This window comes from Bos javanicus, chromosome 21, assembly GCF_032452875.1.
Source record: "Bos javanicus breed banteng chromosome 21, ARS-OSU_banteng_1.0, whole genome shotgun sequence".
Taxonomy (NCBI): Eukaryota; Metazoa; Chordata; class Mammalia; order Artiodactyla; family Bovidae; genus Bos; species Bos javanicus.
Window position 1 is genome coordinate 20980381 of NC_083888.1, and position 25963 is coordinate 21006343.

The 25963-nt window shown below is 45.4% G+C and overlaps 1 protein-coding gene and 1 non-coding gene across 5 annotated transcripts in view; one reads left to right on the top strand and one right to left on the bottom strand.

Moving 5' to 3' along the window:
* ZNF710 (zinc finger protein 710) overlaps positions 1 to 25963 on the top strand; it is a 74071-nt gene that overhangs the window by 2086 nt on the left and 46022 nt on the right. Inside the window, exon 1 of one of the 4 annotated variants that reach the window (XM_061394452.1) lies at positions 1 to 25963. This exon is cut by the window's right edge and continues 14040 nt beyond it. The exons of the other annotated variants lie outside the window; for them this stretch is intronic. The gene's annotated coding sequence lies outside the window, so the exon portion shown is untranslated. 4 annotated transcript variants of the gene reach the window in all.
* TRNAR-CCG (transfer RNA arginine (anticodon CCG)) lies at positions 2743 to 2815 on the bottom strand. Its single transcript has one exon. It is a non-coding gene; the product is annotated as a tRNA-Arg (tRNA).

Consider the following 25963-nt stretch of genomic DNA (forward strand, 5'->3'; position numbering starts at 1 on the left):
AGTTCATTTCTGCCAAGCGGAGGGCCTGGAGCCTGCATCCCTGCTTTTGCCCGGAGACCTGGGGGCCTTCAAAGGACCCGCCGGGCCAGGTGGGGGAGGGGAGGTGAACCGCCCCTAATTGTCTTTAGACTTTAAGAAAAGGCATTCTTAGTGTTTGTGATCAAAGCCTTGGGCCTGTCTGGTTTTGATTTTTGAGACTTATGGTAGTCCCTTTCTCGTTTAAAGCAAATATTAGTCTCTAGAACTTTCCTGGTGGTTTTGTCAGCTGGCCCTCCAGCCACACGTCACTGTGTGCCAGGCACCTGCCAGTCTGGGAACAGGACCTCTAATTGGTCACCTGTAGCTCTAGTGGCTCTAGTGTTCCAGTAACCTGCAGGAGCCTGCCTTCTTGCTTGAGGGCAGTGGAGGTACAGCTGCTCTCTTTGAGGCAGGGTGAGTTGGCCATTTGGGTCATGTTTTCCTTTCCTCCAGGCTCATCTGGTTGCCTGTATGCCCATGGAGGGAGAGGCGTTGAAGTGGGAACAGAGGTTCCCGCTTCTCAGAAAAGATTTCTGGGTGAGTCCTTGACCTGTGGTGTGTGGCCATCGAGCCATTTCTTCTGAACTTGAGGCACTTCCATTCCAACCAGGCATTTTCTACCAGGGAGACTTATTTTAGGCTCTCCGTCTGGAGACAAGGAGACGGACAAGGTCTGGCATGGTTTTTGAGTTGGAGGAAGGGAGACTAATGGGCCCACCAGAGATTTTGCATACCTTCTATTTTAGGTTTGCCTTGTGGCCTAGGGATATTTCTACCAGAGTTGTGCTTGGAAATCTCAGGTTTGAAGATGGAAGGGAGTAAATAAATAAAGGAGGAGTCAGCGCATCTCAGGATGCTGTTTACAGCTTCTCTTCTGGCTGGCTCAGCCAGGAATCTGAGGGCGGGGGCTCATCTTGTTGAATTAAGGAATCTGCTGAGTCTCGTGTTAATGGTGGTCGATCTAGCCCTTAGACTACAAAACTGGAAGAGGACCTTAGAGCTTGTCTGAAAGGTAGAGACAAGAGAAAAACTTTATGCCTGAAATCACGCAGTGATTGACAGTGCCAGCACTCAAACACAGCCTTTCAGAGCCTATTTCCAGTGATCTCTCTCTCTCTTATTTATTTATTTTTTTCTCTCTCTCTCTTTTAATATGTATTTATTTTTTGGGTTGCACCCAGTCTTAGTTGTGGCATGTGATGTCTGGTTTCCTGACCAGGGATTGAACCCAGGCCCCCTGCATTGGGAGTGTGGAGTCAGTCACTGGACCACCAGGGAAGTAAGTCCCCCAAGGGCTCTTAACACAAAGCTGCTGCCTGTATGCCTGCTGGAGTTACGCTCCATCCAAAAAATGTGGCAGTGAGAACATGAAAACCTGAGATACGCTCATGACATAAGTAAATGAAGGACCTTATTTTCTGGTTGTGTTCCGCATACTGTTCTGGAGGATTTGACGGCCGGTGTGACTACGTGGGGAAACCGGGTGTTTCAGGGTGTTTTAACACGGACTTCTTCAAAGTCTGCCAGTTCAGCGGGGCAGCAGTTTAGTCATCGGCTTGTACCTAAGTCCCACTGAGCATTTTTTCATCTGGGATGCTTTCTTCCTGCTTTGTACCTGTGTGTGATTTATTTAGGCATGATCCGGGAGAAGAATGGGGATGGAAAGGAAAGGCCAGAGACCCAAACTGGTATCTCTTCCTGGGCTACATCTCTTACTACCTTCAGCTCATGAGGTCTTTCGTTGTTCATTGCTAATGATCACCTGTGCCTAGAACAGGGCCCGGCACATAGTGGGCCCTCCATAAATTCTTGTTGAGTAAATGTACTGGGTGTTAGGAAAGAGTTCCCTCCCAGAAGGGACCGACAAATGACAGACGGGAGGCAGAGGCAGGGAGGTAATTGATGGGAGCTGCAGAGTTTTGCTGTGAGTCAGGGCTTTGAACAAGCTCCAGACAGGTAAGGCAGGAGGGGCTGGGAAGAGCAAATCTCATGGGGTGGAGCCACTGGGTGGAGACTTGTGAAACAATAGATCTTGAATTGGACAGGTTGTGGGGAGGATAATAATAACCGTAGGTCTTGGGCCAGGCTTGTGTAAGTGCTCTATGTGTATTGTCTCCCTAAGAGTCCTCACAGGTGCTAGTTGTTGCTTGCAGGCTGAGTTGCTCAGTCGTGTCTGACTCTTGGCCACCCCATGGACCGTAGCCCACCAGGCCCCTCTGTCCATGGGATTCTCCAGGCAAGAATACTGGAGTGGATTACCATTTCCTCCTCCAGGGGATCTTCCTGACCCGGGAATTGAACTGCTGAATTGGCAGGCAGGTTCTTTCCCATTTAGCAGATTGGAGAACTGAAGCACAGAGGAGTCAGTAACTCATTCAAGAGCACAAAGCTGGTGGTGTCTGAACTCAAGCAGACTGACTTCAGACTTGGCTGCCCTAGAATGATGATGAGTTCAGGTATTTCTGCCCATGTCAAGGAGCTGGGCATTCAGAGCTTTGGGGTTGCTAGAAAGGATAGCAACGGAAAAATTGAAAAAGAAATTGTTGGTCTGCAATGCAGTGAAGCTGGTCAGGGAAATGGCCCTCTGCTTCCTTTGCCAAGGCCCTCAAGGTGTCTGAAGACTGTAAAAGTTTTTTTTTTTTTTTTTTGAAAGTATTTATTTATTTGGCTGCTTTGGGTCTTAGTTTGGCATGTGAACGCTTTCTTGCTGCTTGTGGGATCTAGTTCCCTGACCAGGGATCGAACCCTGGCCCTCTGCATTCGGGGTGCAGAGTCTTAGCCACTGAACCACCAGGGAAGTCCCCTGTAAGGGAATATTTATTTTGGGGACCTAACTATTTCCCAGGCACAGTGGCTAGTACCAGATTGGGTCTGTTTTGCGCTTGATAAAGATTTAAGAGACTTTGTTTTTTAGGTTGCTTTTCAAGTTACGTTTTAGTCCACATGTATTTGAAACTGGTGGGAATTTTAAAGCCAAAAGTGTCACCTTTGTCCATGAGGCCTCTAGAAAGTGTTTCCCACCTGCTCAAGCCTTCCCTTCCTACTCCAAGTACGCTGGTCCAGGCTACTCAGCCCACAACAGCTGCCCTTAAAAAAAAATGTATTTATTGTTGGTCATGCTGGGTCTTCACTGCTACTCTGGCTTTTCTCTAGTTGCAGCAAGCAGGGACCGCTCTACAATTGCGGTATGCAGGCTTCTTACTGTGGTGGTGTCTTCTGTTGAGGCGCACAGGCTTCAGCAGCTGTAGCACATGGGCTCAGCAGTTGTGGCTCCCAGACTCTGTAGTTACCGCGCACAGGCTTAGTTGCTCCGAGGCTTGTGGGATCTTCCCTGATCGAGGACTGAACCCGAGTCTCCTGTGTTGGCAGGCAGATTCTTCGCCACTGCGCCACCAGGGAAGTCCACAACAGCTGCCCTTTTATTGACAGTCTGCCAGTCCCATCCTCGTGGAGCTTGCAGTCTCCCTGGGAGACAGACATTAAACTAATAATTACACCAATACTCTTTAATTACAATTGTTACAAATGCTTCAAAGGAAAAAGTACAGAGACCACGGGAGCTGATAATCAAGAATGGGGGAAGGGAGGCTTTCCTGAAGAAAAGGCATTTAAACAGCCACGCAGAGGGTGGGCAAAGAGGCTTTAACCAGGTGGGACAGTCCATTAGCCTTGATGTAAGCCTTTGCTGCTCTGTATGTGGTCCAGGCAGCAGCAGCAGCATTACCTGAGAGCTTGTTAGAAAGGCAGGATCTTGGGCCTGCCCCAGACCTGCTGAATCTGCATCTTAAGATTCCCGTGCGTGGTAGAGTCTAAGAAATGCTGATGGAATCAAAGTACCGAACTGGGAGGTTCCCAGCTTTGCTGCAAGTGAGTTGGGTGACCTCAGGCAAGTCACCCACCTTGAAGTGACTTGGAGGAGTAATAACAAGGCAATTAGATCATCCCACAAGTTCTTTCCCAGGTGGCTCAGTGGTCAAGAATCCGCCTGTCAGTGCAACAGACACAAGAGATGCGGGTTTGATCCCTGAGTCGGAAAGATCCCCTGGAGGAGGAAATGGCAACCCACTCCAGTATTCTTGCCTGGAGAATCCCATGGACAGAGGAGCCCGGTGGGCTACACAGAGAGTCGGGCACAACTGAGCACACAGCGCATACACACACAGCTTCCTTCTGGCTTCTCAGGTCTTTGGCTTTTGTGGTGGGTGCTGTCTCCAAGCTTATGGAGGGAGAGGACCTGGGCTTACACAGCATCCACCTGTGCCATGCTCTTGGTCGGAGGGCCAGCAGTGGACACTAGTCCATGCTCTAGTCTGACTTCAGTGAACACTAAAGAGGGGCCAGACCATTCTTCGGGGAAAGATGAGAATAATTCACAAAAAACATGTGGAACTTTGTGGCACATACAATACTGTCTTTTTATTTTTAATATTTACGTATGTATGTATCTATTTATTTGACTGCACTGGGTCTTAGTTGCAGCACAAGGGGGTCTTCCCTTGTGGCATATGCACTCTTAGTTGCAGCGCATGCGATCCAGTTCCCTTGACCAGGGATGGAACTCAGGCCCCCTGCACTGGGAGCATGGAGTCTTAACCACTGGACCACCAGGAAAGTCTTGCGAGACTGTCTTAAGGTGACCCAGGGATGAGTTGACCTGAAGCAGGAGAAAAATGGGCAGGGTCAAAGGGACTTTGAGGAAGAAGGGTGTAACATTTCTTACCCAAACTGAGGGCGGAAGGGACCTGCTTCACTGCTGTGCATGTGAACATAATAACTTCAAGAACTGCCATGGTGTTTTGACCCTGAGATCCTCACATCACTGTAGAGAGAACCAGAGGGCTAGAATCAGACCTTCTTGACCTTCACAGCCATGGTGCGGCTTCAGTTACATCCGCAGCTGTACAGAGGGTGACATTCTAGGGGTAGGACCTATAGCTTTCACCAGCCTCAAAGGGGTCTATACTACTACTACTACTAAGTCACTTCAGTCGTGTCTGACTCTGTGTGACCCCATAGACGGCAGCCCACCAGGCTCCCCCGTCCCTGGGATTCTCCAAGCAAGAACACTGGAGTGGGTTGCCATTTCCTTCTCCAATGCATGAAAGTGAAAAGTGAAAGTGAAGTCGCTCAGTCGTGTCCGACGACCCCATGGACTGCAGCCTACCAGGCTCCTCCATCCATGGGATTTTCCAGGCAAAAGTACTGGAGTGGGGTGCCATTGCCTTCTCCGACAGTGGGGGGGGGTGGGGTGGTCTATAGCCTCCCAGAACTAGGGACAAAGGGCTTTCTTGACTAATGTCTCCCAGCTCTTTTATTATGCGGCACTGGCTATGTCCCAGGCGCTATTCTCATATATGTATTAGCACTTTCCACATATGTATTAGCCCATTTAGGTTGAATACTAGGTCACACACCTAGTAAGTTTCAGGACCAGGATTGGCACCCAGGCAGTCAGGCCCCAGAGTCTATGTGAGTAAAGCCCACCTTAGAAACAGGGCAGGTGAAACCAGGGGCTTGCTGTTTTCAGTAGGAACAGAAATTGAGATTACGGAGGCCTCCACTTTACAAGTAAGCATCTCCCAATTGTTCATGCATAAAACTGCAAGGATTTTCCCAAGGAAACGTGTTACAAATAGCACAGAGTTGCCAGGCTAGCCAGTGAGAGCCTGTGTCACTATTATACTCAACTCATGATAGTTTGCAAAAAAAAAAAAAATTAGAAAACAAGACTGCTGCAGTACTTCAAGGAAAATTAAGAATTCTAGAATCCAGGGACTTCCCTGGTGGTCCAGTGGTTAAGTCTTCGCCTTCCAGTGCAGGGGATGCACGTTTGATCCCTGGTTGGAAAGCTAAGAACCCGCATGCCTTGTGGCTCAAAAAAAAAAAAAAAAAAAAATCCAGAACATAAAGCAGAAGCAACATTGTAACAAACTCAATAAAGACTTTAACTAAAATGGTCAGTATTAAAAAAAAAAAGAAATCTTAAAAAAAATACAATTAATAATGTTTTTAAAAAATTCTAGAATTGAATAGAAGGTGCTTGAACACAGTCAAATAAGGGAAGTGAGGTGCTTGCAGGAAATTGGGGTAGATTCTGAAAGGGGGGATCAAAGAATGTTAGAGGTCAAAGTGGGGCTAAATGTATGTTGAATCAGCAGCTTCAAAAGGTGAAATAACTGGCTTTTGCTGCTGCTGCTAAGTCACTTCAGTCGTGTCTGACTCTGTGCGACCCCATAGACGGCAGCCCACCAGGCTCCGCCATCCCTGGGATTCTCCAGGCAAGAACACTGGAGTGGGTTGCCCTTTCCTTCTCCAATGCATGAAAGTGAAAAGTGAAAGTGAAGTCGCTCAGTCGTGTCCGGCTCTATCGACCCCATGAACTGCAGCCTACCAGGCTCCTCCGTCCATGGGATTTTCTAGGCAAAAGTACTGGAGCGGTGTGCCATTGCCTTCTCCGAACTGGCTTTTATTACCTACTAATTAATGTGTATAGCTCCCAGACTGGACCTTTCCTGCATCCCTAGTACAGAGGCCTTTTGTCTTCTCTCTTACTCATTTCTGTGCCATTTGAATATTTATCGCTATGTATTATCTTTATAATCTGTATATTTATAAATGGAGTAAAAGGACTATTAGAAGCAGGTTGATCTCTAGAGGGGGCTTTGGTTCTGTCTTCTACCACCATCATGGTAAAGGAGTTTCTGCTGTTAAATCCTATGCTCTATCATGTGTGGGTTTTCCGGATACCTCAGAGGGTAGAGAATCCACCTGCAATGCAGGAGACGTGAGTTTGATCCCTGGTCTGGGAAGATCCCCTGGAGAAGGAAATGGCAACCCACCACAGTATTCTTGCCTGGAGAATCCTGTGGACAGAGAAGCTACAGTCCATAGGGTCGCAAAGAGCCGGACACAACTGAGGAGACTGAGCACGCACACATCATGTGTATATTTTGGGAGAACCAAGAGGACTGTTGGAAATGTGAGGGTTTTCAGTGTAGTCAGAAGCTGAGAATAGGAGATCACATTGTGGCCCACCTGCTTTCTCTGCCTCCCAGGGTATAACAAATAGGGAATCAAAATCAGGTAAAAATGATCACTACAGAAAACATGAATGGGGACTTCCCTGGTGGTCCAGTGGTTAAGACTTCGCCTTCCAGTGCCAGGGGTGTGTGTTCGATTCTTGGTCGGGGAGCTAAATCCCACATGCCTCGTGGCCAAAAAAACCAAAACATGAAACAGAAGTAATACTGTAATAAATCCAGTATATATTTTAAATACTAAAGTCACCTTAAAAATAATTTTCTAAAAATTAAAGAAAGCAGGAATGTCCACCCTGCAGATTTATGTGGGAGACTATAACTTCTGTGATGACTCTTAGTTCTGTATTGTTTGTCTTTTGAGTGGTACCTAAACACCATCCCCACCCCCAACTTATTCCCACTGGGGCTGCAGTGGGATGCAATTTTGAAAGGGGAAGGTTGGTGTAAAAAAAAAAAATCATACAAACTTTAATAATGGTTGTTTTATGTGCCATGTCAGAATGTCCTCATGAGGACACACCCAAGCTGGCCTCTCAGGCTCAGGGAGGCCTCAGAGGCTGGCAGCGCTGGTTGGTTATCCCTGCCCTGTGATGGACTGCAGCACACCAGGCTTCCTGTCTTTCACTCGCTCCCAGAGCTTGCTCAAACTCATGTCCATTGAGTCGGTAATGCCATCCAACCAGCTCATCCTCTGTTGCCCCCTTCTCCTTTTGCCTTCAATCTTTCTCAGCATCATGGTCTTTTCCAATGAGTTAGCTCTTTTCATCCAGTGAATATTCCAGGATGATTTCCTTCAGGATTGACTGGTTTGATCTCCTTGCCATCCAAGGACCTCTCAAGAGTCTTTTCCAGCATCACAGTTGGAAAGCATCAAGTTTCTTCTTTTCCTCATTCTTTCTTCTCCATTTTTTGTTTGTTTTTTCCTCTTTATTGCTTTGGAACTTATACACTCTATTTCTGTTCTTTTGATGCATGAAGACTGTATAAGGTTTAAAGTGAGTTGGTATTGGTATCTTTTTTCCAAGCAATTCAAGGCTCTCAGGATGCTTTATGTGAAGTCACCATCGTCCCTGCTCATGTTCAGTTGTCTTGGGGTGGTTTAGCTCTGTCTTGTTTCACTGTTTAATACCACAAATTGGACCTTCTTTTCAGTGCTCTATATGGTTGGCTAACTTTTGAGTTCCACACAGTTACCATTTTGTTCACTCATATTACTTCCCACATCTCAGGCTTTCTCTCTGAAATCAGAACATCTGTGGTGGAGGTGTTTTAATCATTAACTTCCAGTTCCTATTTGATTCGAATTTTATTTCATAGAGAGTGTTTTACTGGGTATAAAACTTTAGCTTGACAGTTATTTTATCTTAGTATTTAAAGATAGTATTCTATAGTCTTTCGGCTTTCCTTATTGATATTGAGAAGCCCAGTTATTGATTTCAGGCAATTTCTTCTCTGGTTGTTGTTTTGTTATTGTGGTGGTGGTGGTGGTGTGTGTTCACACACGTACACATGAGTATGTGGGTTTTTTTGGTTGTTGGTTTTTTTTCTTTGTTTTCAGCTTAATGTGTTTAGGGGTGGATTATATTTTGTTCGGCTAAGAATTCATTAGACTTCCTAAAACCAAAGATTAGTGACTTTTATCAGTTCTAGAAAGTTTTTATCCTTTAGCTCTTTGACTGTTACCTATCATTTTCTATGATTTCTCTTTCAGAACTCTGATTAGATATGCTAGATCTGGTTCTGTCCTTTTCATCTCTTAACTTCTTTTTAATTTCAACACTTTTATAGTGTTTTCTGGGTAATTTCTTATTTGTCTTCCAGGTCACTAATTCTCTCTTCAGTTATCTCTGATTTTCTGTTCAGGCCTTCCACTGATGTATTTTTAATATCAGTATTAACTCACAAGTTTTAATATACTTTTTGTGTTTTAATCCATTGCAGTTATTTTCCTTGATGTTCATTTTTAAGTTTATAATCTGGATGAGAATCGTGTTTCTTGTTTTATCATTTTTCAAATATGTGTGACTTTTAAAAATCTCTTACCCTTTACCTGGCTTTTTATTTTATTTTGTTTTTTTCCTTTACCTGGGTTTTTAAATCCTTATTTCCTTATCATGTTGTACATACCTTTTCTTTTTTTGTATCCAGTAATTCTAGTATCTGCAGTATTTGCAGGTATGGTTCTGTTGTTTGATGGTTCTGCTCACTCCCATTCATGAAGGCTTGTTTCCTTATGTATTTTGTGATTTTCTGTTGTGAGCTTATGTTTGTTAGAATTCCATCTGTGAGAATTCTTTAAGGTGTGGGATGAGAGTACATTCTTCCTGGGAGAATATGTGTTGCCTTCTGCCAGACACCTTAAGGTCTTACAGATAAGCCATTATTTACATTTCTTAGCTTATAGTTTGGGGACCAGAGCCCAAACCCACATGCAGGCTGGCTAATGACCGTGGATTGTCAGAGGAGCCTTTTCATCGAAAATTCTGCCCACCACTAACACTAAGCCAGATGACTTCCTACTTGACTGTATACCACCAGACACCCCACCTTGTCCTATTGTTCCTATATTGCCAAATGCCTTTTCTCCGTATTTGGACAAAGGCCTAATTATGTCAGGCACAGTTGAAAACTGTACTTCTGAGCCTTCCTCATGCCATCCCTTGCAAAATTAACCAGTCCTTGTACATTAATTCGCCCTTGTCACCTTACCTGGTAGGCTGTGGGGATGTGTGTTCAGACCCCACACTGGATTCTGAACTTCTTAAAAGCGCAGAGCTGTGTCATTTATTTCTGGAGCCCTAGTGCCTGGCTCACTGTTGGGCAGAGTGGTTGCTTAATAGATATCTATTGATTGGATGGAATTTATGGCAAAATCAATATTTCTGTTCTTCTTGAATAGTAATAAAATCACAGGCATTAAGCATTAACCTACCCTGTGATCTTGGACAAGTCCAGTTTACCTCTTTGTTTTTTGTTTCAGTTGTTTATTTTTTGGCTGTGCAGGGTCTTGGTTGCTGTGCATGGTCTTTCTCTACTTGGGGAGAGCGGGAGCTACTCTCTAGTTACGGTACTCGAGCTTCTCGTTGCAGTGGCTTCTCTTGCTGTGGAGCACAAGCTTTAGAGCACGTGGCTTCAGCAGTCACGGCTCCCAGGCTCTAGAGCGCAGGCTCTGTAATTGTGGCACATGGGCTTAATTGCTCTGTGGCATGTGGGATCTTCCCAGATCTGGGGTCGAACCTGTTTCTCCTGCATTAGGAGGCAGATTCTTTACCACTGAGCCACCAGGGAAGCCCAGTTTACCTCTTTGGATCTGAGTGACTGAGCTTTAAAATAAAAGGATGCTTCTGAAATCTCTACCTACTCTAAGATACTGGCATTCAGCATAACTTGTATGACTGTCAAGCATGATAACATGAATCACCACCTGGGTCACAAATGGAATGAAGGGATGGGAGGGCCTTGGAGAGAGAAAGTATGATTCTGAGAAGATGGGCATGATATGGAAGAGAAGGAAGAGAAGGGACTCAAAAATAAATTAATAAGAAAGGTGACATTTTAAAATTTGTGACTTGAGACAACCTGCTGCTGCTGCTGCTAAGTCACTTCAGTCGTGTCCGACTCTGTGCGACCCCATAGACGGCACCCCACCAGGCTCCGCCATCCCTGGGGTTCTCCAGGCAAGAACACTGGAGTGGGTTGCCATTTCCTTCTCCAATGCATGGAAGTGAAAAGTGAAAGGGAAGTCACTCAGTCATGTCTGACTCTTCACGACGCCATGGACTACAGCCTATCAGGCTCCTCCGTCCATGGGATTCTCCAGGCAAGAGTACTGGAGTGGGGTGCCATTGCCTTCTCCGTGAGGCAACCTGATGGCTACATTAAAAAAAAAGAACACGCTATAACAAAATAAATTCAGATGGATTAGAGATGTTAGATGTTAAAAACAAACTCAGGAAAAATAGTTTCCAAGTATGACTTAAAACCCAGGAGCCATAGAAGAAAAGCTGATTATACTTGACCCTACACAAGTAAATTTCTACGAGGCAAAAATCATCATAAACAGTCAAAAGAGTCTCCTACGCCTCAAAACTGGGAAAACATTTTCATGACGCATATCAGAGATAAAGCTAATTTTCTTAATATCTAAAGAGGAAATCAATAAGAAAAAGACCATCAACCAAATTTGTTTAAAAAATACTTACTTCTTTGTCTATGCAGCTCTTGGTTGTTTTGTGTGGGATCTAGTTCCCTGACCAGAGATGAAACCTGGGCCCCTGCATTAGGAGTGTGGGGTCTTAGCCACTGGATCACCAGAAAAGTCCCATTAACCCAATTGTTTAAATGGGCTAATGGACCAGTCACAGAAAAGGAAATACAAATGGTTCTTCACCATATGAAGTGTTCTTTCAGCCCACCAGTGTTAAGAGAAGTGTTAACTCTGCTATGAAGAAGTGACAGTGGGAATAGATACTCTCCGAATTATTAAAAAAGTATAAGTTGGTACAACCTGTATAGAGAGTGTTTTGACAATATTTTTTAAAATTGCACAAGCAACTCCACTTCTGAGGATTCCTTTCACAGGTATGAGTATACCTGTGAAATGATGCATTTATCAAGATAGTTTATTGCTTCATTGTTTGTAAAAGCAAAAAAAAAAAAAAAAAGCAAGTGGAACAACCTTATTGTCCATCAGTAGAAAACTGTTAAATAAATTATCCTATGTCCATGCACTGAAAATTCAGTTCAGCGGTAAAAAGGAATGTGAAAGCTCCCTGTATGTGGATGTGGTTGCCAAGCCATTAAGTAAGAAAGTAAGAGACAGAATGAGTGGCTGTGTGGCATGCTGTAAGGATACCTAGGCGACTGGTAATAGTGGTTTCCCACAGCAGATGCGGACTGTTCAGTGTGTTCCTTCTTCTTTTTGAATTTTGCACTTTGTGTGTATACTACCTAATTTATTTGTTTGGCCATGCCATGTGGCTTGCAGCAATTTACTTTCCCGACCAGGGATCAAACCTGTGCCCGCTGCGGCGAAAGTGCAGAGTCTTAACCACTGGTGGTGGTTGTTAAGTCACTAAATCATATCCAGCTCTTTCTGACCCCATGGACTGAAGCACATCAGGTTTCCCTGTCCTTCACCATCTCCCAGAGTTTGCTCAAACACATGTCCCTTGAGTTGGTGATGCCATTCCATCCATATCATTCTGTCACCCCCTTCTTCTACCCTCAATCTTTCACAGCATCAGGGTGTTTTCCAGTGAGTCAGTTCTTTGCATCACGTGGCCAAAGTGGTGGAGCTTTAGCATCAGTTCTTCCGATGAAAATTCAGGGTTGATTTCTTTTAGGATTGACTGGTTTGATTTCCTTGCTTATTGAACCACCAGAGAATTCCTTATGTCACCTAATTTAAAAAAAAAAACAAAACATTTTTTTTCAAAGAAGGAGGTTAGAGTGGGAAGGAGGGAGGAAGAGAAGAAGGATCTCACCTTTGCTCTGCTTTTTCACATAGGCTATTTTAGTTATTCAACTCAACAGCCCCTAAGGAGGCTACCATTTTATAGACCAAGAAATTGAAGCTTGAAAGTCTGCAATGACTTGCCCAAGTTCACAGAGAGCGCCTTGGAACCTAGCATTGAGTCCAGCTCTCACTGCAGAATCGTGGAGCTCATATCTGTAGATCAGTACTTTCTTGTTTCCTTCCTTTATTTTTAACCAGCCTCTCATAGGTCAAGGACCAATGGGCTGTGCATCATGGCCTAGACAGCCCTCCTCTCCCCTGATCCCCCAGGGCAGAGTAGTGAGTATAAAGCTCCATCCTCGGAATTCCCTGGTGGTCCAGTGGTTAAGATTCCATGCTTCCAATGCAAGGAGTTCAGGTTTGATCCCTGGTCGAGGAGCTAGGATCACTCATGCAGCACGGACAAGAAAATATTTTAAAAGTAAATTTTATCGATTTCTACTCTACAACAATGCAAATCAGTCATAATTATATGTATACATCCCCTCCTTCTGTGTATCCCCTCCTTCTTCGGGGCTTCCCTGGTGGCTCAGATGGTGAAAAATCTACCTGCCAATGCAAGAGACCCGGGTTCAGTCCCTGGGTGGAGGAGATCCCCAGGAGGAGGGAATAGCACCCCACTCCAGTATTGCCTGGAAAATCCCATGGACAGAGGAACCTGGTAGGCTACAGTCCCTGGGGTCACAACGTCGGACAAGACTGAGCAACTATACTTTCACTTTTTCCTCCTTCTTGGGCCTCCCTCTTCCACCCCATCTCACCCCTCTAGGTTGTCACAGAGCACCAAGCTGAGCGCCTTGTGTTATGTATCAGCTTCCTACTAGCTGTCTGTTTTACCAACACATTGTAATGCAGTTATCCTCCAATTAAAAAATAAAAAAATAATTAAAAGAATAGCCATAAAAGCTTTTTTTTTTTTTTTAATGAGGTTCCACCCTACCTCCTATAGCTGGCTGGCTGGCTGGCTCACGAGTCCTCCTGGGCAAAGCTTGGGCAGTAGGTAGTGGAGTCAGCCCAGAACCCAGCCCTCCACATCAGACACAATGAGGAGGATGAGGGATGGGCTCTGCGGTCCTACCTTTGAAGTTCCCAGCTTTTATCAGAATGTCTGGAGCTTTACGTTATTTCAAGGGAGCTTTTATTACTGTCTGTGTGAACCGGCCTCGGGTAGGTCCCAGCTGTCAGGTGCCAAGGGAGCGCTTCCTGGTGCCTTCATTTTGTTTTACAGCGGGGAAGTTTTCAGGGCTAATGGTACCCGGAACGTGGAACATTCTGGAAGCACAACTTTTCCTATCTTTACACAGGTGCGATTGGATGGGATCTCTTTAATTAAAAGGGAGGGGAGGTGGTTTTTTGATTTGGGGTTTTGGGTTTTGTCTGGCAGAAAACACCTGTGCTGTTTTCAAAGTGGGGTGTTGACTGCTTCCTCTTCGCTGAAGAGAAATTCTCTACGGAGAACAAAGCTAAAGGTGTTGGTCGTATATAATACGAGGCTGTCATCTGTAGGCTACAGCTTCACCTGGGGGGAGAATTTGATGTCTTTAAGAGACATAGAATCATCCAGCACCAGCTGCCCTCATGGGCAGCACCGTATTGATTATCCAAGTTGGAATCATCATTTGTGAAGGAAGAGGCAGGGTCCACTGGGGCTGAGGAATGTTTGTGGCGGTCTTTGGAACCCGTGGGCTGGAGCTGGCATGTCCAGTGCCCGGTCACCGTGCTACTCGGCATCTTTACCAAGGATGCGTCCTAGTGGTTTACGCTGTCTGTTTTTGTTTGTTAGACCAGAGGAAGTGGAAGCACCTTGAGCATTACAGAGTGGTACCCACATTAAGTTTGCTCTGGGCTGTTTGCTGAATGCATGCATGGATAGGAGGCACCCCATAAACTTTTCCCCAGAGGACAGATTTTGATCTTTGAGATAGATTTTAAAGCTTTCAATCAGAAAGAGGAATGGAGAAATTCAGACAGCTCCCACTGCTCCTCAAGTTTTCCTGATGCTTGAATAATTAAGTCCATGGCAGTGAGCTTTTTCCTTTCTTGGGCTCTGGCTCATCTTACACAAAGGCCAACTTCTGCAACTGGTGCACGTGGTCCTCTCATGCCTTCCCGACAGTTCCCGATTGTGTCCTAGCTCATCATCTGGAAAATTTCTGTTGTAACATCAGCTCAGTTTTTTTTTTTTTTTTTTTAAGTATTTTTATTGTCTGTCTATTTATTTGGCCTCACTGTGTGGCATGTGAGATCTTAGTTCCCTGAGCAAGGATGGAACCTGTACCCCGAGTATTGGGAGTGTGGAGTCTTAACCACTGGACCATCAGGGAAGTTCCCAGCTAAGTTCTTTTGCTTCAGCTGCAGAGCTTGTCAGAATTTCTCCCAAGAGCCTCTTTGGGGGCTTCTGTATCTTGGTTGTAAAAATGTGTTCCCTATGGCCAAGTAGATGAACAAATGTCACTCAGCTCCGTAACTGGCCATTTGTTTTTGTTTGTTTTTTTAATATTTATTTGACTGTGTTGGGTCTTAGCTGCGGCACGTGGCATCTTTCATTGTAGCGCATGCTCAGTAGTTGTGGTACAGGCTTAGTTACTCCAGGCATGTGAGATCTTAGTTCCCTGCTAGTGCTGCTGCTAAGTCACTTCAGTCGTGTCCGACTCTGTGTGACCCCATAGACGGCAGCCCACCAGGCTCCCCGTCCCTGAGATTCTCCAGGCAAGAGCACTGGAGTGGGTACCAGGGACCAAACCCACGTCCCCTGCATTGCAAGGCAGTTTCTTAACCACTGAACCCCCAGGGAAGTCTCAGAATGGCCATTTTGTAATTCCCCGCTTTGAATTCAGTGTCGAAGGAGGTGGTCATTGTTCTTTCCTTGATCAAGGACGAAAGGAACATTCCTGTTGTTTTTCCCACACATCAGCCTCTCTGCCTGCTCTCATCCCCACCCCCTGTTCTCCCCATGGCCGTCACTCTACGGACAGAAAAGTTGGGTCCTGACTTAACTCTCTGCTCTTGACTTGCCTTCCCTGCTCTCACTTGGGCTTTTTGGAGGATTTGGTTTTATTTTTTTAAAGATTTATTTATGGCTGCCCGGGTTTTCTCTAGTTGCAGAGACTGGGGGCTACTCTCTAGTTGCGGTACGTGGGCTTCTCATTGTAGGGGTTTCCCTTGTTGTGGAGCACAGACTTCAGTAGTTCTGGAGCTTGGGCTCAATAGTTGTGGCACACGGGCTTAGTTGCTCTGTGGCATGTGGGGTCCTCCTGGACCAGGGATCGAACCTGTGTCCCCTACATTTGCAGGTAGATTCTTATCCACTGAGCCATCAGGGGAGCCTTCTGGAGGATTTTAATTCCTCTTCAGTGGAAAACACCTCTTAGTCCTTAAAAATATTCTTAGGTGGTTTTAAGTGTCTGTCCAGTTTTGTTTTGTTCTAATCCAGTTCAGGTTCGAATGTCCAAGGAATGCACAGTCTCTTGGATCTCTGCCTTTTGTTTTTTAGAAAATAGCTTTTATTGATTTTTTTTTCTTGTAACAAAGAGATTTACGGTTGTTGCAAGAAATTTAGGAAATAGAAACAAGCAAAAAGAAGAAAATTAAAATGCCTGTAATTATTAATATTTCAGTGTATGATATACTCTTCCATATATTTAAGCAGTTTCCTAAATTTAAACTTTTTTCTCTTTTTCTCTTGAATGCTGTGGTGAACAACCTTGGGTATTTTTTTTATTAAATCTTTGGCATACATTTCTAGCAGGGAATTACTGGGCCCAGGACACATTCTAATGGCCCTGGATTTAGATGGTTAAATTGGCCTCCAGAAATGCTATGTAGTATTTTTGGTTACTTTTAGGTGAATACTAAGTCTTATTCTTTTATTAATAAAACTTGGTTGTGCTTTTTTTAAGATACTGCTTAAGAGGGACTGGCCTGGGAAAGGCCTGATTGACCCCGGGCACAGCTGACCTTGAAAGAGAACCCGCAGATCCTTGCCCCTTTGTTCACAGTGGGCCTTGAGCACCGAGACTAGAGCCTTTCTTGTCTCCTCTGAGTGCAGGCCTGTGGCTCCCCAGGGAATCCTCAAGAAGCCCATCCTCAGGGTGCCCGGGGCAGCGCTAGCTTTGAGGATTCCAGACTTAGGCTGGTCTTTCTTCGGAGAAGGTGCTTGTGAAACAAACATCCTGTCCTGACTCCGGAGACCCGAAGCCGGTCCTGCCTGGCTGGGTTGGTGTTTGTGGGGCTGGCATGGAGGATGCTGTGTGCAAGCTTCAGGCCCTGCCCCATGGGTCCTGCCCCAGGGGAGTGCCTCTCTCCAGACCTTCAGCCCTTGCAGCCCCATTCCCCAGTCATCACCTTGGGGTGGGGTGGGGGAGGTTTGATGGAATTACAGAGGAAGTAACACGTGCTTGGGCTAAATTGGGCCTTCCTGCTCCAGCTCTGGGCTCGCTCTTCCTCCTTTTCTGTTCTCTTCCTCCTCCACGCCAGCACAGTCTTTATGGCAGTTGGCAAGGCCTCTCAGGACCTTCCCTACTTCTTAGTTTCTTCCCTCCTCTTGGCTCCTGGTGACATCTCTGCTGCTGCCCACCATCTGGACCTGGCACTGCCAGCTCTTTTCTTGTACCCGCTCTGCTCTGGTTCCCAGCCCTGCCATTGCTCCCCCTTCCAAGCAGGGCTGTCCCAGCTGAAGCTGCTTCTAGCCTGCCCTCCTTTCTCAGGCCTGGTGGGAAGACCCCTGGGCCTCTGGGAGGCCCAAGTTCCCCCACCCCCCAGAGACACAGCGACAAAACAAAACCCAACCCCCTAGAGATGAGGGATGTTTCGATTTCTGTGAACTTGGCGACTTGTGAGCTGGAGATGGGAGGCACAGGTTGGGAGACAAGGCTGGAGGTTCCCCCGGGGTGGGCTTTGTTTAAAATTTAATATGCTCTTTCTTTCTCTCCACACTCCAGCACGGCCTCCAGCTCCTTTGTCATTGTGGTCCCGTTATCTGTCTGGTGGATGCGATCTCTTATCTGCCCGGCCCTGCCTCTCATCCCTCAATGGCCCCTCCTTCCCACAGTCTCTACCCGCCTCCCCCATTTGAGACACAGTGTTGCAGGCCTCATTCTGCAACCTTAGATTCCAGTGAAACTCCTCACCTTGCTTCTTAGCTCATTGATTTGGAGAAAACCAGGGTCCACTTTTGGTGATGGTGGACCCACCAAAGGCATGAGAAGTGGGCAGCTTTGGTGTCCAGTGAGAGATGGTGTGTGGCACCCACCCTTAGCAGGATGGAAGAGTTGGGTCCAAGGGTGAGGGTCTTGGCTCTGGGTCGCCCAAGACACAGTTGATGGTTTGCTCCCATGTGTGCTGCTACTTCTTTTTTATAAAAAATTATTAATTTAATTTAAAAATATTTATTTGGCTGGATCAGGTCTTAGTTGCAGCATGTGGGATCTTTCATTGCACCTCATGGGCTCCACAGGGTTTGGGCTCAGTAGTTGTGGCACATGAGCTTGGTCACCCCGGGCATGTGAGATCTTAGTTTCCTGACCAGTCCCCAACCAGGAATTGAACCCGTGTCCCTTGCACTGGAAGGCAGATTCTTAACCACTGGGCCACCAGGGAAGTCCCTGAGTTATAACTTCTAACCTGGCACCTTCTTGGCCTTGGGAAGCCCTGGAGGGGCTTAATCACTGAAACACAGAATTGTTCTTCTCCCCACAAGCAGGGATGAATCTAAAGGGTTGTCTGCCACAGAAGTAGAATCACAGGCAAGTGGAGGACCTACTTCAAGCCATGGGACTCAGGATCCAAGGAGCCACGGCCTTTGTCCTGGCTTGCCATCTCCCAGCCCTGACGAGCCACAGCCTCCCCCAGCAAGCCTTGATTTCATGGCCTGTGAAGTGGGTTCATGTACCTACTTTTTAATAGGTGTGCTTTATGCTGTATTGTTGTTGTTCAGTCACTAAGTTGTGTCCCATTCGACCCCATGGACTACTGCATGCCAGGCTCCCCTGTCCTGCACTGTCTCCCAGAGTTTGCTCACTCATGTCTGTAGAGTCGGTGATGCTATCCAACCATCTCATCCTCTGCTGCTGCCTCCTCCTCCTAACTTCAATATTTCCTGGCATCAGTGTCTTTTCCAATGAGTCAGATCTTTGCATCATGTGGCCAAAGTATTGGCACTTGAACATCAGTCCTTCCAATGAATATTCAGGGTTGGTTTCCTTTAGGATTGACTGGTTTGATCTTGTAGTCCAAGGGATTCTCTAGAGTATTCTCCAGCACCACAGTTTGAAAGCATCGATTCTTTTCGGTGCTCAGCCTTCTTTATGGTCTCACATCTGTACATGACTACTGGAAAAACCATAGCTTTGACTATACAGACCTTGTCTGTGCTGTGTGATACGTGGTGATCATTGTTACCTGTGGACTGCAGGCATGTGAAGTCAGGGAGAGCCCTGCTCCACCGTGAGTCCTCTTTTCTCTTAAAAACCTCCATCATTTTCTTTATTCCTTTGTTCAGTCAGTAAATACCAAACACCTAGTAAACTCTGATATAAAGGGGAAACAACGTGGTCTTTGTCCCCAGCAGGCCCTCAAACTGAAGGGATATGGGATATGCAGACAAAAGCATGAGAAGTTTGCTCTGCAGACATAGTGAAGCTGGGGAGCAGTTCAGGGAAGACTTACTGGTGGAGGTGGTGTTTAGCTGAGTCTTAGCAGGCAAGGGAAGCCGAGGCATTCCACTGGGGGACTAGAATATACCAAGTCAGAAAGAACAGGGGCATTCAAAGAGTCAGTGGTGGTTTGTTGCGGATGGGAGATAGGGTGTCGAGGTGGGATGGCAGAAGATGGAGCTGGAGAGGCCGATTGGGAATGTGTCCAAAGACTTGAACTTCATTCAGAGACCTGGGAGAGCCACCAGTGGGTTCTGAGCAGAGAAGCCATTGACAGATCACTCTGGTATAAGCCAGGGGACTTGGGGTTTACATTGTTATTCCATGTGGGGAAATCCCCTTTGGAAAGGTTGATTTGAGGGTTGAAAAACCCTTAAGAGGAATAAATACAGTATTTTTGCTTGAATTCCTTTTCATTTCACCTGAAATATCTGCTCTGTATGAGCCGTTTACAGATCATTTATAAAATTATGTTTTCTGTGCTTGACTGTGTTTCTTAAAACTGACCAGGAAATAATCCCAAGTAAAATTTTTCCCTTGAGTTATATATATATTTTTTTTTTTTTAACATTTTTTACTGGAGTATAGTTGCTTTTTTTTTTCTTGGCCATGCTGCACAGCATGTGGAATCTTAGTTCCCCGACCAGGGATAGAACCTGCACTCTTGCATTGGAAGCACAGAATCTTAACCACTGGACCACCAGGGAAGTCCCCACTGAGATGTATTATTAATTCATGTTTATAGTTACTGAGGGGCTTCCCTGATAGCTCAGTTGGTAAAGAATCTGCCTGCAATGCAGGAGACCCCAGTTCGATTCCTGGGTTGGGAAGATCTGTATTTTTGGACTTACCTTGTGGCTCAGCTGGTAAAGAATCCGCCCGCAACATGGGAGACCTGGATTCAAGCCCTGGGTTGGGAAGGACTCCTGGAGAAGGGACAGGCTACCCGCTCCAGTATTCTGGCCTGGAGACTTCCATGGACTGTATAGTCCACGAGGTCGCAAAGAGTCAGACACGACTGAGCGACTTTCATAGTTACTGAATGAGATACCCTGTGGCTCAGTGGTAAAGAATCCGCCTGCATTACAGGAGCAGGTTTGATCCCTGGGTCAGAAAGAACCCCTGGAGTAGGGCACGGCAACCCACTCCAGTATTACCTGGATAATACCATGGACAGAGAAGCCTAGTGGGCCTCTGGGGTCCATGGGGTCGCACAGAGTTGGACACAGTTGACTAAGTGACTAACACTTTTCCCCAATTCCAGCAAGGGAAGGATAAGGAGGACCAATGTTTGTTGAGTACCTGCTCTGGGCCAGGCACTTCTAATTCAGTGACTCTGTAAGAAACAGCATTCTTGACCCATTTTAGAGGCAGAAAAACTGAGGTTCATAAAGGCAGCCACTTTCCCAGGCCTTGCACCTGTAAGGGATAGTAGTGGGATTTGAACCAGGTATGAGTGAATCCCGAATTCACACTCCCATTCGTTGAACCACTCTGCCACCTAATTTCCAAGACAGTAGAAAAGTAAAGTGGGGGACTTCCCTGGTGGTCCAGTGGTTGAGAATCTGCCTTGCAATGCAAAGGACAGGGGTTCAGTCCCTGGTCAGGGCGCTGAGATCCCACATGCTGTGGGACTACTAAGCCTGCGTGCTCTAGAGCCCGTTCTCTGCAACAGGAGAACACCGATGTGCCGCAGTGAGGACCCAGTGCAGCCAAAGGAAAAGAAAAACAGGAGATGCAGAGATGGGTCAGATGAGCCGGTGGAGAGCCTCTTGATTTCTAGATAAAAGTTAGAGCTGAAACACTTCCCTGAGGACCATTCTTCCAAAGGGTAGTGGCTGCATTCTGGTTTGGGTGACTCAGTCCACTGTGGAGATACTGCACAGAGCAGAGGGCACGCAGCTGTTACCCGTAAGTGACATCAGTTTGAAACAGAGACATACTTGAAGGTCACTCTGCCCAGAACGGTCAGGGTGGTGGGCAGACCTGCCTGGATATAGGAAGCCACTGTGGGGTGGGGGCGAAGGTTTATGGAGAAAGAGACAAGAGACATTCCCAGGAGACAAGCCACTCCTCTGGGGTGCTCGGCACACGCAGCATCTCCTTGTGTGTTGCTGCACTTCCTCTGGCCCTTGCCCTCTTTGCTTAGCTGTCTTACTACGTTCTCTGTGGGTCAGGATTCTCTTCCCTGACTTTCTAGGAGTGTCCCCAGACTCCGTGGGGGTGCTCAGTGGAAGCCAGCTGAGACATCTTGTCTTCTAGCAGAGGACAGGGCTGAGCAAGGATGGAGGACAGAGAAACAGCAGAAAAGACCCTGGTGTAAAATGACTCTTCGTTTTGGGTTTTATTGGGTTTTTTTTGAGGGGGGCATATTTTGGCCGCATTGAGTAGCGTGTGGGATCTTAGTTCCTGAACTAGGGATTGAACCTGTGCCACCCACAGTGAAAGTGTGGATTCTTGACCACTGGGCCACCAGGCAAGTCCCATGGCTCCTTGTTAGGAGTGCCAGGGCTTCGCCGTTGGCACATTTCATGCCTGTGAAATGCTTCTGAAACCATGGGGCTCCCAGGAAGCGCCTGGAACCACCACTCCACTTCCCTAACGCTCGCTGTCACTCACACCTCTTCTCTCTCACCCTCTCTCATCCCTGCCACCTCTCTCTTACCTTCCATCCCTGTTTTCTGTCCCTGTCACGCAGCAGGCTTCTCGACCTCGCTGGAGTTTTCGATCCCACTCCATGAGCGCGCAGCTCATGGGAACTCGGCTGTTCTCTCTCCAGAGTTGCTGGTGTTGAGCTGAGAGTGGCACGAGCTGGAGGCACAGCCACCTTGTCCATTTCCAGGGCCCAGAGCTTCCCTGGATTTACAGGGGCTCTGCAGTTGATTTGGGGTTGAAAATGCACTTTTTGGAGTGGGCCTTAGAGATCGTGTAGAGGTAGAAGGGAAATAAAAGTCTGCATGCATCAGTTGCAAAAGTTGGATTTCATTGTTTTTCCCTTTGAGGGAAAACTCCTCGGTGACAGTAATTGGAGGGGGGGGGCTCATCATTAAGCATGAAGAGCGTGGAGAGATGAGGGGAGGCCCCTGGGGAGTGAATCTCCTCCAGCAAGGGGGGCCTCCACGGCCTGAGTGACTGTGAGCTCCTCGCAGGGCCACTGTCTTCAGGTGTAGGCACTGTTTGGGGTCCAAATCCAATTATTCCTCAGGTTCTTCCTGGTGACTTCTTAACTATCTGGCCAAAGGGAGCTTGCAAAGACAAAGCTTGAAACAAGCATTTTCGTTACCAAACACTGAAAGAAATCTTTTTAAAAGAGTAAATCTTATGCAGAGAATTGTAAAGAAAGTGAAAATTGCCCATACTCTCACCCATTAGAAATGACCAACACAGGGACTTCCCTGGTGGTCCAGTGGTTAAGACTTCCAACGTAGGGGGTGCAGGTTCCCACAGGGAACCCACAGCGGGTGCATGAGATCCCACATGCCTCATGGCCAAAAAAGCCAAAACATGAAACAGAAACAATGTTTTAACAAATTCAGTAAAGACTTTAAAAATGGTCCACATTATATAAAAAAAAAAAAAAAAAAAACCAACAACTAGAAAAAGAAAAATTTCCAGCACTGTTTCAGTTCAGTTCAGTTGCTCAGTCATGTCCGACTCTTTGTGACCCCATGAACCGCAGCACACCAGGCCTCCCTGTCCATCACGAACTCCTGGAGTCTACCCAAACCCATGTCCATTGAGTCGGTGATGCCATCCAACCATCTCATCCTCTGTCGTCCCCTTCTCCTCCTGCCCTCAATCTTTCCCAGCATCAGGGTCTTTTCAAATGAGTCAGCTCTTTGCATCAGGTGGCCAAAGCACTGATTAGTACCTTTATATATTTTTTCAGTCTTTTTCCATCCACATGGGTAAATACATATTCTTTTAAACTGGTTACAAGCACACTGAACTTTATACCCTCTTTCATTTGACATAACATTCTGGCAAGCAGAAACTTTTCAAAAGCACTTGGGCTTTCCTAGCAAGCATATGCTCTGCAAATATTTCTGTAACCAGTCACCAGTAACCGAATGTAAGAGCTCACAGTCTACCCAAAACAGAAGTTGTGCCAGTCGGAGAGTCCTTTGATCACCATGCAGTTAAACCTCGACAAAATAGTGTAAATTTATACAGACTAAAACCGAACTGCTTGAAAAAAATTTTAAATGCTTTCCTAGATTGCTGTTGGGTCAAGGAAGAAATAAAGAGCACAGTAACAAATATTTAGAAAGCATTGGAAACAGGAGTGCCACATAAGCACACCTATGGGAGACAGCTGGCACTGTTCTCATAGCCTTAAATGTTTTTATTATTAAAAAGTGAAAGAGAAAAAAGAGACTAGGTATTCAGCCTGAGATCTTAGGGGAGGAAAAAAATAAAAAACAGCCCCTAAGGAAAACGGGAGGGGGGAAAAAGTAAAAATAAAGGCAGAAATAAGTGAATTAGAAAATAGAAATGCAATGAAATTAGCAAGTATATTCAAGAGCTGATTCTGTGTTTGAACCAACAGTAAAGTGGCTTAACCTTCGGCAAATCTATTTGAAAAATAAAAGAGAAAAGAAAAGAAAATAACAATAGAAATGAGAAAGGGGACTTTGGAGTAAGTAGAAAGGTTTCAAAAAATGAAAATCTATGTACACTAGGCTTAAATTTGAAAATCTCAATTAAATGAATGCTTTTCTGAAAATGGATGTGTTAATTGAGAACAAATTTGCAATCGTTATCAAAGTGCTACCCTCTCTACCTAAAGAAGACACCAGTCCCAAGTGTTTTTGCTAGGTAATTGTTTCAAATTTGATATACTGTTAACGTTAAGCTATTCCACGGCTTAGAAGAAAAGATGGAGAGCTCTCCAATTCATTCTAAAAAGCAAAATCAGCCTGATATTAAACATGGCAAAGAGACCATGGTAAAGAATGAAAATGCTAAGAGGAAATAGAATTCAATAATATATTAAAGAAGTCATCCACCAAAACCCAATGGGGCAAGTGGGGGAAATTGTCAATACTAGAGAAGCTTAATATAGTAACTGCCTCATGCTAATGGTTTAAGGAAATAAAACCAGATTGATTCCAATATATGCAGCAGGATAATTGATTAAAATTGAACAACCCTTTCTAACTAATCAATACACCAAAAAAAGTAGAAAGGTGTATTCTTAGCTTGGTTAAGGATATCTATTTCAAACCGGTAGCCAAAGTTATAATTAACTGAGAAACACTAGAGGCATTCCTGTTAAAACTAGTAACAAGGGCCTGCCATCACCATCACTGATTAATATAATGGCTTTTAAAATGCTAATCACCACGATAATACTGAAACAAATATAAAGAGTAAACATAGCAGTGTGTACAATTTATACCAAATCTTGGTCTGGAATTTGATTTCCAAAGTTTAGAAATAAAAATGGTCATCAAAAAAATTCAACAGATTTGACTACATTTTACAAATTGTAGCTGCTGTGTCAACTCTACAAAACACTTGAGAGCTAGGGGGAAAAGATCGTCTCCTAAGACACTTAAGGGGTTAATATTTTAATTCCACCAAGAACCTATACATACCGGTTTTAAAAATCAAGATTTAAACTAAAAGACAAAGTGAACAAACTATATATAATTAGCAAATAAAAACCCAACCCAAAGAAATGCCAGATGGTATGTTCTATGAGGTTGGATCAACTCACCGCATGACAGACACTGTATTGAATTAATATTTGTTAACTATTGAATTAATATTTGTTGAACAAATAAATGGATATAATGCAAGTTTTTAAAGCATGATACCATTTTTTAAACCTTTTGAATTAGTAAGAGGTTTTCCCCCAAGGTTTTATTATGAAAAATCTCAAATACATAGAAAAGTTGAAAGAATAGTACAGGAAATACTCATACACCCAAGACTGGATGTAACAGATGTGAACATTTGGCATATTTGCTTCATCTGTACATGTATATGTTTTTTTTTAACCCGTGAACCATTTTTTAAGTAAGTTGCAGAGCACTTATCACTTCCCTCCTGGATACCTCAGCTTGCACATGCTTCATCTCCCAGGATTTAGCGATCTGTGTGGAGGGTGGGGGAAGTTGGCACTCTGTGCTCTGAGGGTGTCTGCTGATTGCCCCGGTCCTTGAGAAGGCACCAAGGAGTCAGTCAGGACCTTGTGATGTTTAAGAAAAGAGAAGGCACATAATTATTGAGCATCAGGCTCGTTGCAAGTTGTTCTACTGATGGTCTCCTGTTAAATCCTCTTCACAACTGTGTGATGGAAGTGTTATGCCCATCTGGGGGGAAATTGAAGTTCAAAGAGGTTAGTTCAGTAACTTGCCCGAGTTCATTCTATGGCAGTATTCGACCCAGGCCTGTCTGCCACCATCGCGTTACACACCAGTTGCCGCTTCCCTCTGTCTTTCTGCATGAATGCATGAAGGTGTTTAGTGGGCAGGGTGGACAAGTTGGAAACACCCTGAATGTCCTTCACTGTGAGAATGGGCAGGCAAGCGGTGATCTGTGCACTCTTGCAAATGTTCTGTGTTTATGAATATGGATCATTGGTTCTGAACACGCAACATGGAAACTTGCTAGTGTCCAATCCGGGGAAAATAAGCAGGACACCAGGCTTATACACTCCATGATTAGAACCGTGCGAAAACCATATGTTTGAAGAGGACCAGAAAGAAATAACACAAGACATGCTT